Raw genomic sequence first — 15661 nt, forward strand, 5'->3', positions numbered from 1 at the left:
AGAGTAATAGAAGGCAGATTTCAGACTACCTAACAGATCAAAACGAAAATTTCTGTTCCGACACTGACAATGTTGAGTGTTTATGGAAAAAGTTCAAGGCAATCGTAAAATGCGTTTTAGACAGGTACGTGCCGAGTAAAACTGTGAGGGACGGGAAAAACCCACCGTGGTACAACAACAAAGTTAGGAAACTACTGCGAAAGCAAAGAGAGCTCCACTCCAAGTTTAAACGCAGCCAAAACCTCTCAGACAAACAGAAGCTAAACGATGTCAAAGTTAGCGTAAGGAGGGCTATGCGTGAAGCGTTCATTGAATTCGAAAGTGAAATTCTATGTACCGACTTGACAGAAAATCCTAGGAAGTTCTGGTCTTACGTTAAATCAGTAAGTGGCTCGAAACAGCATATCCAGACACTACGGGATGATGATGGCATTGAAACAGAGGATGACATGCGTAAAGCTGATAAACTAAACACCTTTTTCCAAAACTGTTTCACAGAGGAAGACCGCACTGCAGTTCCTTCTCTAAATCCTCGCACAAACGAAAAAAGGGCTGACATCGAAATAAGTGTCCAAGGAATAGAAAAGCAACTGGAATCACTCAATAGAGGAAAGTCCACTGGACCTGACGGGATACCAATTCGATTCTACACAGAGTACGCGAAAGAACTTGCCCCCCTTCTAACAGCCGTGTACCGCAAGTCTCTAGAGGAACGGAGGGTTCCAAATGATTGGAAAAGAGCACAGATAGTCCCAGTCTTCAAGAAGGGTCGTCGAGCAGATGCGCAAAACTATAGACCTATATCTCTTACGTCGATCTCTTGTAGAATTTTAGAACATGTTTTTTGCTCGCGTATCATGTCATTTCTGGAAACCCAGAATCTACTATGTAGGAATCAACATGGATTCCGGAAACAGCGATCGTGTGAGACCCAGCTCGCCTTATTTGTTCATGAGACCCAGAAAATATTAGATACAGGCTCCCAGGTAGATGCTATCTTTCTTGACTTCCGGAAGGCGTTCGATACAGTTCCGCACTGTCGCCTTATAAACAAAGTAAGAGCCTACGGAATATCAGACCAGCTGTGTGGCTGGATTGAAGAGTTTTTAGCAAACAGAACACAGCATGTTGTTATCAATGGAGAGACGTCTACAGACGTTAAAGTAACCTCTGGCGTGCCACAGGGGAGTGTTATGGGACCATTGCTTTTCACAATATATATAAATGACTTAGTAGATAGTGTCGGAAGTTCCATGCGGCTTTTCGCGTATGATACTGTAGTATACAGAGAAGTTGCAGCATTAGAAAATTGTAGCGAAATGCAGGAAGATCTGCAGCGGATAGGCACTTGGTGCAGGGAGTGGCAACTGACCCTTAACATAGACAAATGTAATGTATTGCGAATACATAGAAAGAAGGATCCTTTATTGTATGATTATATGATAGCAGTTACTTCTGTAAAATATCTGGGAGTATGCGTGCGGAACGATTTGAAGTGGAATGATCATATAAAATTAATTGTTGGTAAGGCGGGTACCAGATTGAGATTCATTGGGAGAGTCCTTAGAAAATGTAGTCCATCAACAAAGGAGGTGGCTTGCAAAGCACTCGTTCGGCCTATACTTGAGTATTGCTCATCAGTGTGGGATCCGTACCAGATCGGGTTGACGGAGGAGATAGAAAAGATCCAAAGAAGAGCGGCGCGTTTCGTCACAGGGTTATTTGGTAACCGTGATAGCGTTACGGAGATGTTTAACAAACTCAAGTGGCAGACTCTGCAAGAGAGGCGCTCTGCATCGCGGTGTAGCTTGCTCGCCAGGTTTCGAGAGGGTGCGTTTCTGGATGAGGTATCGAATATATTGCTTCCCCCTACTTATACCTCCCGAGGAGATCACGAATGTAAAATTAGAGAGATTAGAGCGCGCACGGAGGCTTTCAGACAGTCGTTCTTCCCGCGAACCATACGCGACTGGAACAGGAAAGGGAGGTAATGACAGTGGCACGTAAAGTGCCCTCCGCCACACACCGTTGGGTGGCTTGCGGAGTATCAATGTAGATGTAGATGTAGAAAAGAGGGAACATGGCGTGTAGTAATAGGGGCATCTGTAAGATAATAGCAGAATACTTCAAGGAACTTCTAAACTGCGAGGAACCGCACCAAAAAATGGCGTTAGATGGTGGAATAAAGTCATCTCCCAACCCAGACTCCAAACCGCAATCTGTAGGTGAGATCCAGACAATACTAAATCATATACAAAATTTCAAGGTATTAGGGGAAAATAAGATAACTGCCAAATTATGGAAGTACGCTATCAAAAACCTGATTGTCTTACTCTAGAAACTTTTTGAGGAGATACGGAAGAAAAGAATCATTCCAGAGGAATGGAAAATGGCCCTGATACACCTTCTTCACAAAGAAGGTCCTAAAACTGATCCCAATAACAATAGAGGGATTTCCCTGGTGGATGTGACCTACAAGGTATGGTCCAGAGCTTTGCTACAAAGATCAGAATCTCAGTTGGGTTGCCAAATTGGGGAGTATCAATCAGGGTTTAGGAAAGGAAGATCTTGCCTTGAACAGGTCTTAAACCTCAGAAACATTTTAACAAATCAGAAGCAGAGGGCGAACCGTATACAGTAACTTTTGTAGACTTCCAAAAAGCTTACGAGTCTGTAGACAGAGAGTCGTTGTTCAATATTTTGGAGGAGTTTAGCTTGGACGGGAAAACTCTAAACATCATGAAGGAGACGCTCTCGAATACGTCCTCTTAAGTCAGATTCATGGGTGAACTATCGGAACCTTTTGAGATCAGAACAGGGGTCCGAAAGGGGATGATCTCTTACTCCTGCTGTCTAACTGTGCACTACAAAAAGTTGTGAGGGAATAGAATGGAAGACCGAGAGGGGGAATAAAACTTGGAACAAAAAAACAAAGGAATCACGATTAAGGGTTTGGCATTTGCTGACGATATGGCGCTGCTCGCGGAAACGTGGGAGGAAGCTAAAGAGCAAATCGCTGAGATACAAGAGCAGCAGTGAAGATAGGACTTAAGATTTCTTACGAGAAAAACGAAGATTATGACGAATATACTAGATACTCCTAAGAGAATTAAAGTAGGAGCTCAAAAAATAGATGTGGTTAGGAGTTTCAACTACGTAGGGGAATGGATTGAATGGAACAACCTTGAAGGGAATGCAATGGCAGCAAGAAGGACCAAAATAGAACTAGCTTTCCAAAAAACCAAAAACACATACAATAAGAAAGCCCTGCCTTGGAACACCAAAATAAGGCATTATAACACAGTAATTAAGCCTTAAGCACTCTATACAGCAGAGACACTATTCATGGGGAGGAAAGGGCAAATGGAAAAGTTGGAAATCAAGGAGAGGAAAATTTTGAGGAAGATCATGGGCCCAAAATTCCAAAATAACAAACAAGTCTTCTATGGAAACGAAGCCCACTATGTAAAGTTGGAAAGACTCTTGGAAACCACGAGGAAAAGGAGGATTGATTGCTATGGACACATACTCCCATTGAATCCTTAAAGATTAACTAAATAAATTTTTGTCTTCTTTTACAAAAAAAATACAAACCCAATTGGTTTAAGGAAGTGGAAAAGGATTTGAGAGAACTCCAGGTTACCGAAGTCATGTTAAAGAATGGTAGAGACAAGAGCGTGACCAAAGACAAAACTAAGAGGTTCCAAGTTAAGATTAACACCAGGAAAGCGATTCAGATTTCAGAGGAGGAAAGAAAGAACAGATCAGATAGAATGAAGAACTACTGGGAGAAAAAGAGATCACAAGCATCTAAGAAGTGATTGATCTGGCGTATTCGTTGTTTATATAGGTAAACAAACAATAAGATGTAGAGCGACGAAAGAAGAGGAAAACATCACGAATTTTCAAGTAATCTCGTCATCAAGGCGCAGATTCCTTCTCAAGCGTAAACACAGTTTCATCATAACCAGAAGTCATATATTTCTCTCTTCTTTTTCTCTTGCGCTAGAGACTTCACGTTAGGCTAAAACATTGCCCGTTTATCGGGTAGATCATAAACTCACAGGCTCTACATATGTCTCCACGTCAGTTACATTGTCTCCAGAATTATTGCTAGCGACAGACTTTCGAACCTTGTCCACCATAAAGCTTCGCCTGGTGTAGCGGTCATTAGCTTCTCCTTTGTAAAACGGAACAAACGCTAATTACTTTCTACTAAACTACTATTCTCAGTATTTTTCAAAGTAAATGTTGTGATAACTTAAAAAAAACTCACCGCCAAATGCCTAGTCTGCTGATCTGTAGTCTTCACGGTAACCGCCGGCCGAAGTGGCCGTGCGGTTCTGGCGCTGCAGTCTGGAACCGCGAGACCGCTACGGTCGCAGGTTCGAATCCTGCCTCGGGGATGGATGTGTGTGACGTCCTTAGGTTAGTTAGGTTTAACTAGTTCTAAGTTCTAGGGGACTAATGACCTCAGAAGTTGAGTCCCATAGTGCTCAGAGCCATTTGAACCATTTTTTTTTCACGGTAACCAGTCACAGCAATGTAGCCTAACGCTCATTGCTGGCTATTTCCACACAACGATAATAATCTAGCAGTCGGCATCGAATTCATTACAGACAGAGTAAGTACGACTGCTTGTTTTTACATCACAGCAGCAAGAAACTAAGAAATTACAGTTTTCACATAGAAGGAAGAACCAACCCTTGTTTGATATTATATAAACACATCTACGCTAGTCTGTCTTTCGTTGTTTGTGAGAAAACGTTGTCTTCGTAGCTAGCGGTTCATGTGAGCAGAGATGAACAACCGAGGGAGCCAATTAAGGGCTGTACTGTGGTTCATCAAACCATTTCCATCGAAAACGATGCAGGAGCGTCTTCATTGCCCCTGCAGAATCTGGCTGAAAATTACCTTGAAGAAAGAAACGCATGACATTTATGTTATGTAGGCTGCATGGCTTCAGACGAAATCTCTCACCAGTAGGCATTTCTACGTAATCACTTTGCGCTCTGGACTGAAAAGAGTGACGTGAAGTGTTCGACAGACACACTAAAGGCACTGCCCAACACATCTGTGCAAAGTTCCATCGGATTTTCACAGTGGTTTCCATTTCGTGGCTAATCGGACTTTACCTTCCGAATACGTTTGTGGTGTCTGTTCTGTTGAACATATCCGTCAGGACAGAAACCACGCATATAGGTATGTAAAAAAAAAAAAAAAAAAAAAAAAAAAAAAAAAAAAAAACATTTCCTTAGTTATTTCAGTCAGAAGTCACGATACAACACAATGCGAATTTAACTGTGGTAACACGAATATACGTTCAAAATGCCTCGACATCAACCAGGCCACTTCTCAAGTAACGGTCATTAGGGCCGTCAGTCTCTCTTTATCGCTCACCTGCCAGTAAGAAAAGAAATATGGTATACTTTGATGTACAACGTTTCTCACAAGAATGTTCCGTACCAGTTTCCCTTTTTATTTGGAACTCGGTTAAACACAGGGAATACTTTAGAGGCTATCCCCCGCCCCCCTCTCCCCGATCAAATAGTACATTTTTACGCGTTTTATTACCGATTTTAAGACCACCAATAGTATTTTTATGTGGGCTGCATTGTGACGCTGAAACTGCTTACACGTGCCTCCAATGCTTAGGAAAGGTTACAGTTTGACGTTAAATCTATTTTCCGGATTATAAAATCACAAACCTCCAACGGCGCCTGCACCAAATATATGATTTTCCGTTGATTCGTTGAATACTGTGATGTGGAGCGATTGTGAGACATTTCTTTAAAAAGCTTTAGTGGTTACTATGTAGTACACAAAAATGGATTGCTCTCCCCAACCGACTGTATGAAGTAAGATGTTCAACTTCGACGGTGTTCTTAGACGACTATAAGTATCCTCGTTAATACAATATTGTCGACTTGGAACTGTATTTGCGAATTGTAAGTAGTGGAAAGTCGATAATGATGGGACCTTTCAGTGCTATGATGTAGTATTAGTGAATTAACGTCCATCGATACAATTTTTGGGGACATTTGGGCTTGCTTATTTTCTACGAAAGTCTGATGCAGGGAGTCGTTAATTATCATTTGCTGGAAAGAATTTTCAGCGATGTGAGCATTTATTGCGACCTGGAGTTCGAAAACAGTAATCCTTCCGTTCGAACTTCCTCGTCAGTTACCAACCTCACTATTATTTCACGAGGTAGCGAGTGACATTGAGCTTACTTTCGCTTAGGATTACTCATTGTGAAAGCAGTTTCAGATTTAAGGCGGCGCTAGTCTACCATCTATGCCTGATAACACATCTCTGCTGGTTTTTATCGTTTGTGAGACTGCAAATCTACCATACATTACATGGAACTCCAGTATCTAATATGCTTTGGGCAAAACATACAGTTACACTCGAAGTATACAAATAAAAAAAAGTTTTGCATCACCTCGGTTCCGAGAGTTCCGGAACCTGTACATAAAAATGGATAAGAGATCAACATAAATATCATTTCTGCCATTTTTACTGCTCATGAAAACCACACATTGCATGTTTTACCACCATATAGCTAGATCTTTAGAGGTGGTGGTCCAGATTGCTGTCCTCTTGCATTGATGCATGCCTGTATTCGTCGTAACATACTATCCACAAGTTCATCAAGGCACTGTTGGTCCATATTGTCCCACCCCTCGACGACGATTCGGCGTAGATCTCTCAGAGTGATTGGCGGGTCACATCGTCCATAATCAGCCCTTTTCAATCTATCCCAAGTATGTTCGACAGGGTTCATGTCTGGAGAACATGCTGGCCACTATAGTCGAGCGATGTCGTTATCCTGAAGGAAGTCATTCCCAAGATGTGCACGATAGCGCCGCGAATTATCGTCCATGAAGACGAATGCCTCGCCAATATGCAGCTGATATAGTTGCACTCAGAGGATGGCATTAACGTATCGTACAGCCGTTACGGCGCCTTCCATGACCACCAGCGGCGTACGTCGGCCCCACATAATGACACCCCAAAACAGCAGGAAGCCTCCACATTGCTGCACTCGTTGGACAGTGTGTCTAAGGCGTACATACTGACCGGGTTGCCTCCAAACACGTCTCCGACGATTGTCTGGTTGAAGGCATATGCGACTCTCATCGGTGAAGAGAACGTGATGCCAATGCAGACCAGTCCATTCAGCATGTTGTTGGGCCCATCTGTACCGCGCTGCATAGTGGCGGGGTTGTAAAGATGGACCTCGCCCTGGATGTCGGGCGTGAAGTAGCGCATCATGCAGCCTATTGCGCACAGTTTAAGTCGTAACACGACGCCCTGAGGCTGCACGAAAAGCATTATTCATCATGGTGGCATTGGTGTCAGCTTTCCCCCGAGCCATAATCCATAGGTGGCGGTCATCCACTATAGTAGTAGCTCTTGGGCGGCCTGAGCGAGGCATGTCATCGACACTTCCTGTCTTTATGTATCTCCTCCATGTCCGAGCAACATCGCTTTGGTTCACTCCGAGACCCTGGACACTTCCCTTCTTGAGAGCCCTTCCTGGCACAAAGTAACGATGTGGACGAGTTCGAACCGCGGTATTGATCGTCAAGGCATGGTTGAACTACAGACAACACGAGCCGTGTCCTCCTTCCCGGTGGAGCGACTGGAAATGATCTCTGAACAGTCAAAGAGACCGTGTCTGTGTTACAATATCCATAGTGAACGTCTATCTTCAGGAGTTCTGGGAACTGGGGTTTTGCAAAACTTTTTTTATGTGTGTATTTCTTGTTAGATAAATACATGACACACTTTCGAAATAAATGACTGAATGTCTGCCTTCTCGTTTTCAGAACTTCTGATGTTCCAAATGGGACATATTCTATGAAGAAATATAAAAGTTTTACGAACAAGAATACTCTCATAAAACTCAGGACTAGACTGATTATATCTTAGCATATACACTGCGTGAAACCAAATTTTCACCAACAAAATTTCGAAAGTTGATGAAGGGTATTTTATGAGTATTTTGGTACAGAAATCTCGTTAGAAAATAATGAAGCAGTTACAGTTTATTCGCTTTGTTACCCAGTTCCCCTCTTCTCCGGTGAATGGTGAACGAGCATGAAACATAGATACACATAAACAAAGTAAGACTCATGGATGCGTTTCCTCTTATCAAAGTAAGTACAGAAGCAAAAGTACTATGATGTAACTGCCTTAGTTTCGGAAACAGCTCAGTATAACACTTTAATACTGGTCTTTCATTGCATTCAGTGGACCCATACATGAGATATACTGTATATCGACTAACCCATTTTCGTTTTAATAAAGCCTAGACAGGACTGAGCAACGTTGAATGTAAACTTGACTCCGAAGAATGAAGTGTACACTTGACAGCAAAAAAAGTGGGTCACTGCCGAATACAACCAACATAACGTAGCTGTGTTGCAGGTCCTCTAAACACCAAAACCCCCTGGGGTACAGTTGTTTGACTACACACAATGGGTACCGCAAGAGACTACTAGAGACCAAAGGTCTTAATGGCAGTCAGTCTAAGTGTCAACTAATATCGTCATACAAAACATATTGGAAAACATGTTCTTAGCGATGAGACACCCCATAACACTCATAAACTAACCTTAATTACAACAAGTGACATTCCAAAAGTTCTGAGAAAACGGATCATTTTACATATATCGTACAGTAATCCTTAGTCAAAATTAAATACTTGAGGCAATATATGGGGTTACAGCGCTGTTTGGAAATTGGAAAAAAGTATTTCGCTCTCTAAAAAGTTTTCCATCCAAGTGCTGAAGGTCGCTCAACGGCGAGTGGCTCTGGATACTGGATATTGGACGAACCAGTAGAAAAACGCGATTAACGGCAAAAAGCACTCTAGGGAAATCTCAACATTAACAGCGAATCACCAGTAATATCATTGTTCTCGTAACACATCAACAGCTACGTGCACACACATTTGAACTTGAAATAACATGACTAACGTCGTCGTTCTGGACCTGGATTCAAACCCAGCACCCATAGCCATTGCTAACTAACCTGAGCTTTGTTTGTGCCTTACTGAGACATGATCACTAGGCATAAATAGACGTTAAGTATAGACGTTTGCACCAGTATCAGTTGGCAATTCAGATCCTGAAAATAAATGAAGAAAATGTTTGTACTGAACTGGGAATCCTGTCATAACAGTTACCTTCCTGGGAACTACCCCCAAAGACGTTTAATATGGTATCGTTCGCAAGGAACAAGGTATACTCCTGTATAAAATTGAAAACCCAACATATCAAGTTTGTGACAGGGATGAGAACCCAGCACCTAATCGGATTGTTAACGAATTACAGTCATGCTCAAAAGTATCCGAACGTCCTGAAATGCATTTCGCCTGATTCCCATGCAACCCACATAACGCAGCTGTCTAGCAGGACCTCTAATCGCTCCTTGGTACAGTCGTTTGACTATTGAAAATGGTTCCAACAAGTCACCACTAGAAAACACTGCTCGGTATCGCAAGAACTCAAGATGTACAGTAATACCACGATACTACAAATATCAGGGAACACCTCATCACAGATAAGACTGTCCTTAAGGCTTGTAAGCTCACATTTATTGCAATAAATGACATACCTGAAATGTTAGCACTCTCATTATTACGTCAGATAGGTAATGCAAGTAGTAAGTTCGTCGTATTCATTATTTCCTCTTCAAAGTAACAAACCATATTTGTTATTTAACACAAAATGTCATTAAAAATTTACGTTATTCACGAGCAGATAGTTGAGAATACGTATGAACTTCAAATGACACGACGAAACGCCTCGTTTTGCATATGGATTCAAACCCAGGTCGTGCAAACTAAGATTTCGTGACTGACGGAAATTAACAGTCATTCCTGACTAGGAATAAAGACAGTGATATACCTCGACTTTAGACAGTATCAGTTTACAAATATAACTTTATATTACGTAACGTAAACATTTTTAACGGACGCGAATTCCTACCCAGCATCTATTGGCCCTGTTAACGAACTACGAGAGACGTTAAATACACTCCTGGAAATGGAAAAAAGAACACATTGACACCGGTGTGTCAGACCCACCATACTTGCTCCGGACACTGCGAGAGGGCTGTACAAGCAATGATCACACGCACGGCACAGCGGACACACCAGGAACCGCGGTGTTGGCCGTCGAATGGCGCTAGCTGCGCAGCATTTGTGCACCGCCGCCGTCAGTGTCAGCCAGTTTGCCGTGGCATACGGAGCTCCATCGCAGTCTTTAACACTGGTAGCATGCCGCGACAGCGTCGACGTGAACCGTATGTGCAGTTGACGGACTTTGAGCGAGGGCGTACAGTGGGCATGCGGGAGGCCGGGTGGACGTACCGCCGAATTGCTCAACACGTGGGGCGTGAGGTCTCCACAGTACATCGATGTTGTCGCCAGTGGTCGGCGGAAGGTGCATGTGCCCGTCGACCTGGGACCGGACCGCAGCGACGCACGGATGCACGCCAAGACCGTAGGATCCTACGCAGTGCCGTAGGGGACCGCACCGCCACTTCCCAGCAAATTAAGGACACTGTTGCTCCTGGGGTATCGGCGAGGACCATTCGCAACCGTCTCCATGAAGATGGGCTACGGTCCCGCACACCGTTAGGCCGTCTTCCGCTCACGCCCCAACATCGTGCAGCCCGCCTCCAGTGGTGTCGCGACAGGCGTGAATGGAGGGACGAATGGAGACGTGTCGTCTTCAGCGATGAGAGTCGCTTCTGCCTTGGTGCCAATGATGGTCATATGCGTGTTTGGCGCAGTGCAGGTGAGCGCCACAATCAGGACTGCATACGACCGAGGCACACAGGGCCAACACCCGGCATCATGGTGTGGGGAGCGATCTCCTACACTGGCCGTACACCACTGGTGATCGTCGAGGGGACACTGAATAGTGCACGGTACATCCAAACCGTCATCGAACCCATCGTTCTACCATTCCTAGACCGGCAAGGGAACTTGCTGTTCCAACAGGACAATGCACGTCCGCATGTATCCCGTGCCACCCAACGTGCTCTAGAAGGTGTAAGTCAACTACCCTGGCCAGCAAGATGTCCGGATCTGTCCCCCATTGAGCATGTTTGGGACTGGATGAAGCGTCGTCTCACGCGGTCTGCACGTCGAGCACGAACGCTGGTCCAACTGAGGCGCCAGGTGGAAATGGCATGGCAAGCCGTTCCACAGGACTACATCCAGCATCTCTACGATCGTCTCCATGGGAGAATAGCAGCCTGCATTGCTGCGAAAGGTGGATATACACTGTACTAGTGCCGACATTGTGCATGCTCTGTTGCCTGTGTCTATGTGCCTGTGGTTCTGTCAGTGTGATCATGTGATGTATCTGACCCCAGGAATGTGTCAATAAAGTTTCCCCTTCCTGGGACAATGAATTCACGGTGTTCTTATTTCAATTTCCAGGAGTGTACTTGAAATGCAGTGGGGTAAAGCTTTGTGTTGGACAGGGATTCGAACCTAGAACCTAATCGGAATTTCATCGAAGCACGATCAACTTTGACATATCGGATTTTCTCGGCAGTAGCTAGATGTATTAACTGAAATGACGAGACGAAACATTAATTTTTTCCTTTCCAGGACTCCAACCCGGCACGTATCGCAGTTATATTCTACAGAAAAGGAACGTTAAGTATGGGATTGTTACACCAGCAGCGACATGTGAGCATGTTTGAACTAGAAATTATATGACGAAGAGTTCAGTGCTGACTGACAATCGAACCCCATACATATCGTTCTTGACTACACACAAAGAGACGACAGTTACCGATTTTTTCTCCACCAGCAGCTCGGAATAACATCCTTGAACTTACAGTGATCTCGCAAATAGTTCTGTGTCTCACTGGGAGTCAAAAACGTCAGATATCATTAGTGTTGACAACGAATGAAAATGCATTAAAAATAAAAATTATTATCCACCAGCAGATAGGTGTTCTCATGCTAGAGCTTCGTAATACATAGTGAAATCTTTAGTGCTGGGCCAGGATTCCAACCGATTCAGGTGCAATATGTGGAAGAATCTGGAATTTTGAACAAACAAGTTGTAGTCGAGCTGTATTGTCACGAAGGGATCAAATTCCGCGTTAAGGGCCGTGTGAGTTGCATTCCCAGTTCAGAACCAATTTTATCGACATACTGAAGCTCAAATATAAGATGGAATAAGTGTCCTGTGGCCATACACGGGGTTTGTTTCGTCATTGAAATAAATAACTAGTATAAGAAAGATTACTGGTGATAGAGTTTCTACATGTCGCCACTCTTTACTTTATTGTGGTTCCACCTAATGTCTACTTGGTAGAGAAGGAATATCATGTTTAATTTAATTTTCAGACCACAATGCCATTATACCTTCTTCACTCGGCGTAGCCAGAAGAGAATAGAATCTGCCTCTCCCTATCAAAAAACATCGGCAGAAGTTGGAGTCGAACCCAGACCATCATCATATGAAAGTATCATCAGTCCAATAGACCACCAAACCCTCTTTTCTACCACCCATTTCTCTATCACAACACCGTTGCGGCACACAAGACGAGAATTCTGACACACAGGCTCCCTGTAGTGGTTTGCAGGATGGTCAGTACATTCATTTACTTGGTTGACCGAATCGCCATGAACTAGCCGCCTTGGCTACCCAGTGCATACATTAGACTCATTTTGTAATCACCGAAATAAAATAACGTAACTGCCACCTACACAGAACTGCCAACAGTGTAGGATGCAGAAATTTAAATAGGAAGTGTTCCTTTCCATTTGAGCTACTCTATTGCGCTATCTGTTTGTTGAAACCGTCGTGCAGTGCAAAAGAAATGCTGTAACTGTCTCTCTCTCAGAAGTCTAGATCCGGCCTTATGCATTATCTCACAGCACTGTGGAATGCGGAAGTTCTGAAGGAACTGTTGTTCACTTCCAGACCTGCTGTAGCTACGTCGCAGCTAGTAGTGTAACGGTAAGTGTCGCGCACTGTTGATAAGACGTCGCGTCTTCTGTTACATTAGCTGCTACATTTTTTTAAAACGCAATTATGCTGTCTGCTGAAGTTATCAATTTAATAGAACTTTGAACATAATTCTCTTCACTTCTCAACCCAAAATAGTCGCATGTGGAAATAAGGCTAACTTCTGCGTCATTTTGTTCTTTTCAGGTTTAATAGTCGGCCAGGCAGCAGATGCGTCTCGAAGCTTTTGTATTATGTATAGGGAGAGTGCATCGTGCCAAAATAGTCAGAAAAGTATTTTCTACATTAGCTGTCGTCTGGTAGTGGCATTTTATTCTTCTTCAAACCTTTTTTGGCAGCTTTAACTCAGAACAAGTTTTCCACATGCATGTAATCAATAAACTGCATGTGCACTGTCAGACTGTTATAGATAACATCAGAGAAGTCGCATGTATCGTTCATGATTAATTTCTCTCTCATGTTTAGTATTGTTTTAACAACACTAAAAGAAACCTTACGAAAACTGTGCACTGTATTGTAAGAAATGAAATAAAACTATCCACGATAACTTTACGACGAAAGTCTGTTTTAATAAAGCTGAGTATCTGTACACAAGCGTGCCTCTATTTGCACGTATTAGTCAAATACTACTCACTTAGATTTCGATTGGGTCTGTGTTTAAATGGTATGCTGTGTCATACTCAACAGGTATGCATATATGGCATTTCATACATAAAGTTACGTATTCCTAGATACCCAAAATTTGCTAGTCAGCAGCGGAAAAAGGCGTTACCTGTTGTGCAGCATTGTAAGTTTTTCACCATTGCACTATGAGCTGAAAGTAATTTCTTACGATTAGCTTATCGAAGTTTGATCTGACTGCTTGCAGCTCTTACACAGAAGGGATAAAAACGTTACATTCAGCGAGTCTGGAACCGCAAACCATAATAGTCGCTTGTCCGCAGGTCAGCACATCAACACAGAGCTATCGGTTAGATATGGTTTGCGCTTTCCTCTTACGAGGCCAATAGTGGCTAGAACTCGTAAACCGCTATTTACAGGACGAGATTTGTTGCGATTGCTGAAAACCGTATATTTACAATCTTCTGTTTGCAAAAAAAGTTCAAATGTGTGTGTAATCTTATGGGACTCAACTGCTAAGGTCATCAGTCCCTAAACTTACACACTACTTAACCTAAATTATCTCGAGGACAAACACACACACCCATGCCCGAGGGAGGACTCGAACCTCCGCCGGGACCAGCCGCACAGTCCATGACTGCAGCGCCTTAGTCCGCTCGGCTAATCCCGCGCGGCATTCTGTTACACCTCAAGCGATAACAACTCAGATTATTCAATGGAAATGACAGGAGAAATCAAGTGAACTTTGAGGCTTAATTCTGTATAAACCAGGAAGTAACTCGTCGATCACAGAGTTGCCAAACATACCTTGCGTTGTTGGCAAATCTGAGTTACATTACCAGCAGGAAGAAGACGAACCGATCCTACAGCCAGCTAGGAAGTGACCATATCTGGCGCCTCAAAGACGCAGCTGCTACGGCCTGGAATACGTAATGCGTCTGAATCGCATCTCTGTAACTAGGTTTAGGGACTGGAGCTTAGTTACTAATAATACTCAGAACTGACTGCTACTAAGCATCATAATCTCTCAGCCGGCCGGAGTGGCCGAGCGGTTCTAGGCGCTACAGTCTGGAACCGCGTGACCGCTACGGTCGCGGGCTCGAATCCTGCCTCGGGCATGGAAGTGTGTCATGTCTTTAGGTTAGTTAGGTTTAAGTAGTTCTAAGATCTAGAGAACTGATGATTTCAGCAGTTAAGTCCCATAGTGCTCAGAATCATTTGAAGTAACTCTCGCAGTTGTTTTTATATTTCTTTTGTAACTGTACTCAAAACTGAGAAACTCATTCACGGACGTAAAATCAAATGTTACGTATCGGTTTTTCTTGCCAGCTGCTAGGTGTTTCAATCTAAAATAAGGACACAAATTTTTGTGCCTGAGTGACAATCGAACCGCACTCGTATAATTCTTCTTTATTGTCCACGAATATTGCTTAAGTATCAATAGCTTACTCACCAACAGCAAGATGTGTGCGTGTTTGTCCAGAAATTGTTGGCAACATGAACAGACATTAAAAATGCACGTTAATTTTCACTAGCAGGCCGGTGTGCACGTGATATAGCTTGAAATGAAATCATGAATATTTTTGTACTGGATCAGGATTCGAAACCACATGTTTACCTTTGGAGAGACCTAGAGAAGATTGCTGTCTTGGGAAAAGGAACGAAATGATTGAACTATACTGTTCCGAGAGATTCAGATCCTCGAAAGAGGAGATACGAATTCGAATCACAGTCCATCACCAAATTTTTCAACGTCTCTAATTCAATCAAGTACAAGTAAAATAAAAGCCCTGTTCCTTTAGACGGCTATCAGTTCATCAAATAAAATAAAATTTTCTAATGTAAGTAAGTTTACTGGTGACAGTATTTCTGTTTACCCTGACCTCCACCTATGTGATTTTCCAACGTAAACCGGCTCTGCCCAGTTTGGAATGATGGAACGTGACGTTTAATGCAGATTCTGGATTATAACAGCTTTCTCTTGAGGTTACCAGAGGTAAAGTAAATCTGTTTCTGACTTAAAAGTA

This window comes from Schistocerca americana, chromosome X (assembly GCF_021461395.2).
Source record: "Schistocerca americana isolate TAMUIC-IGC-003095 chromosome X, iqSchAmer2.1, whole genome shotgun sequence".
Lineage (NCBI taxonomy): Eukaryota > Metazoa > Arthropoda > Insecta > Orthoptera > Acrididae > Schistocerca > Schistocerca americana.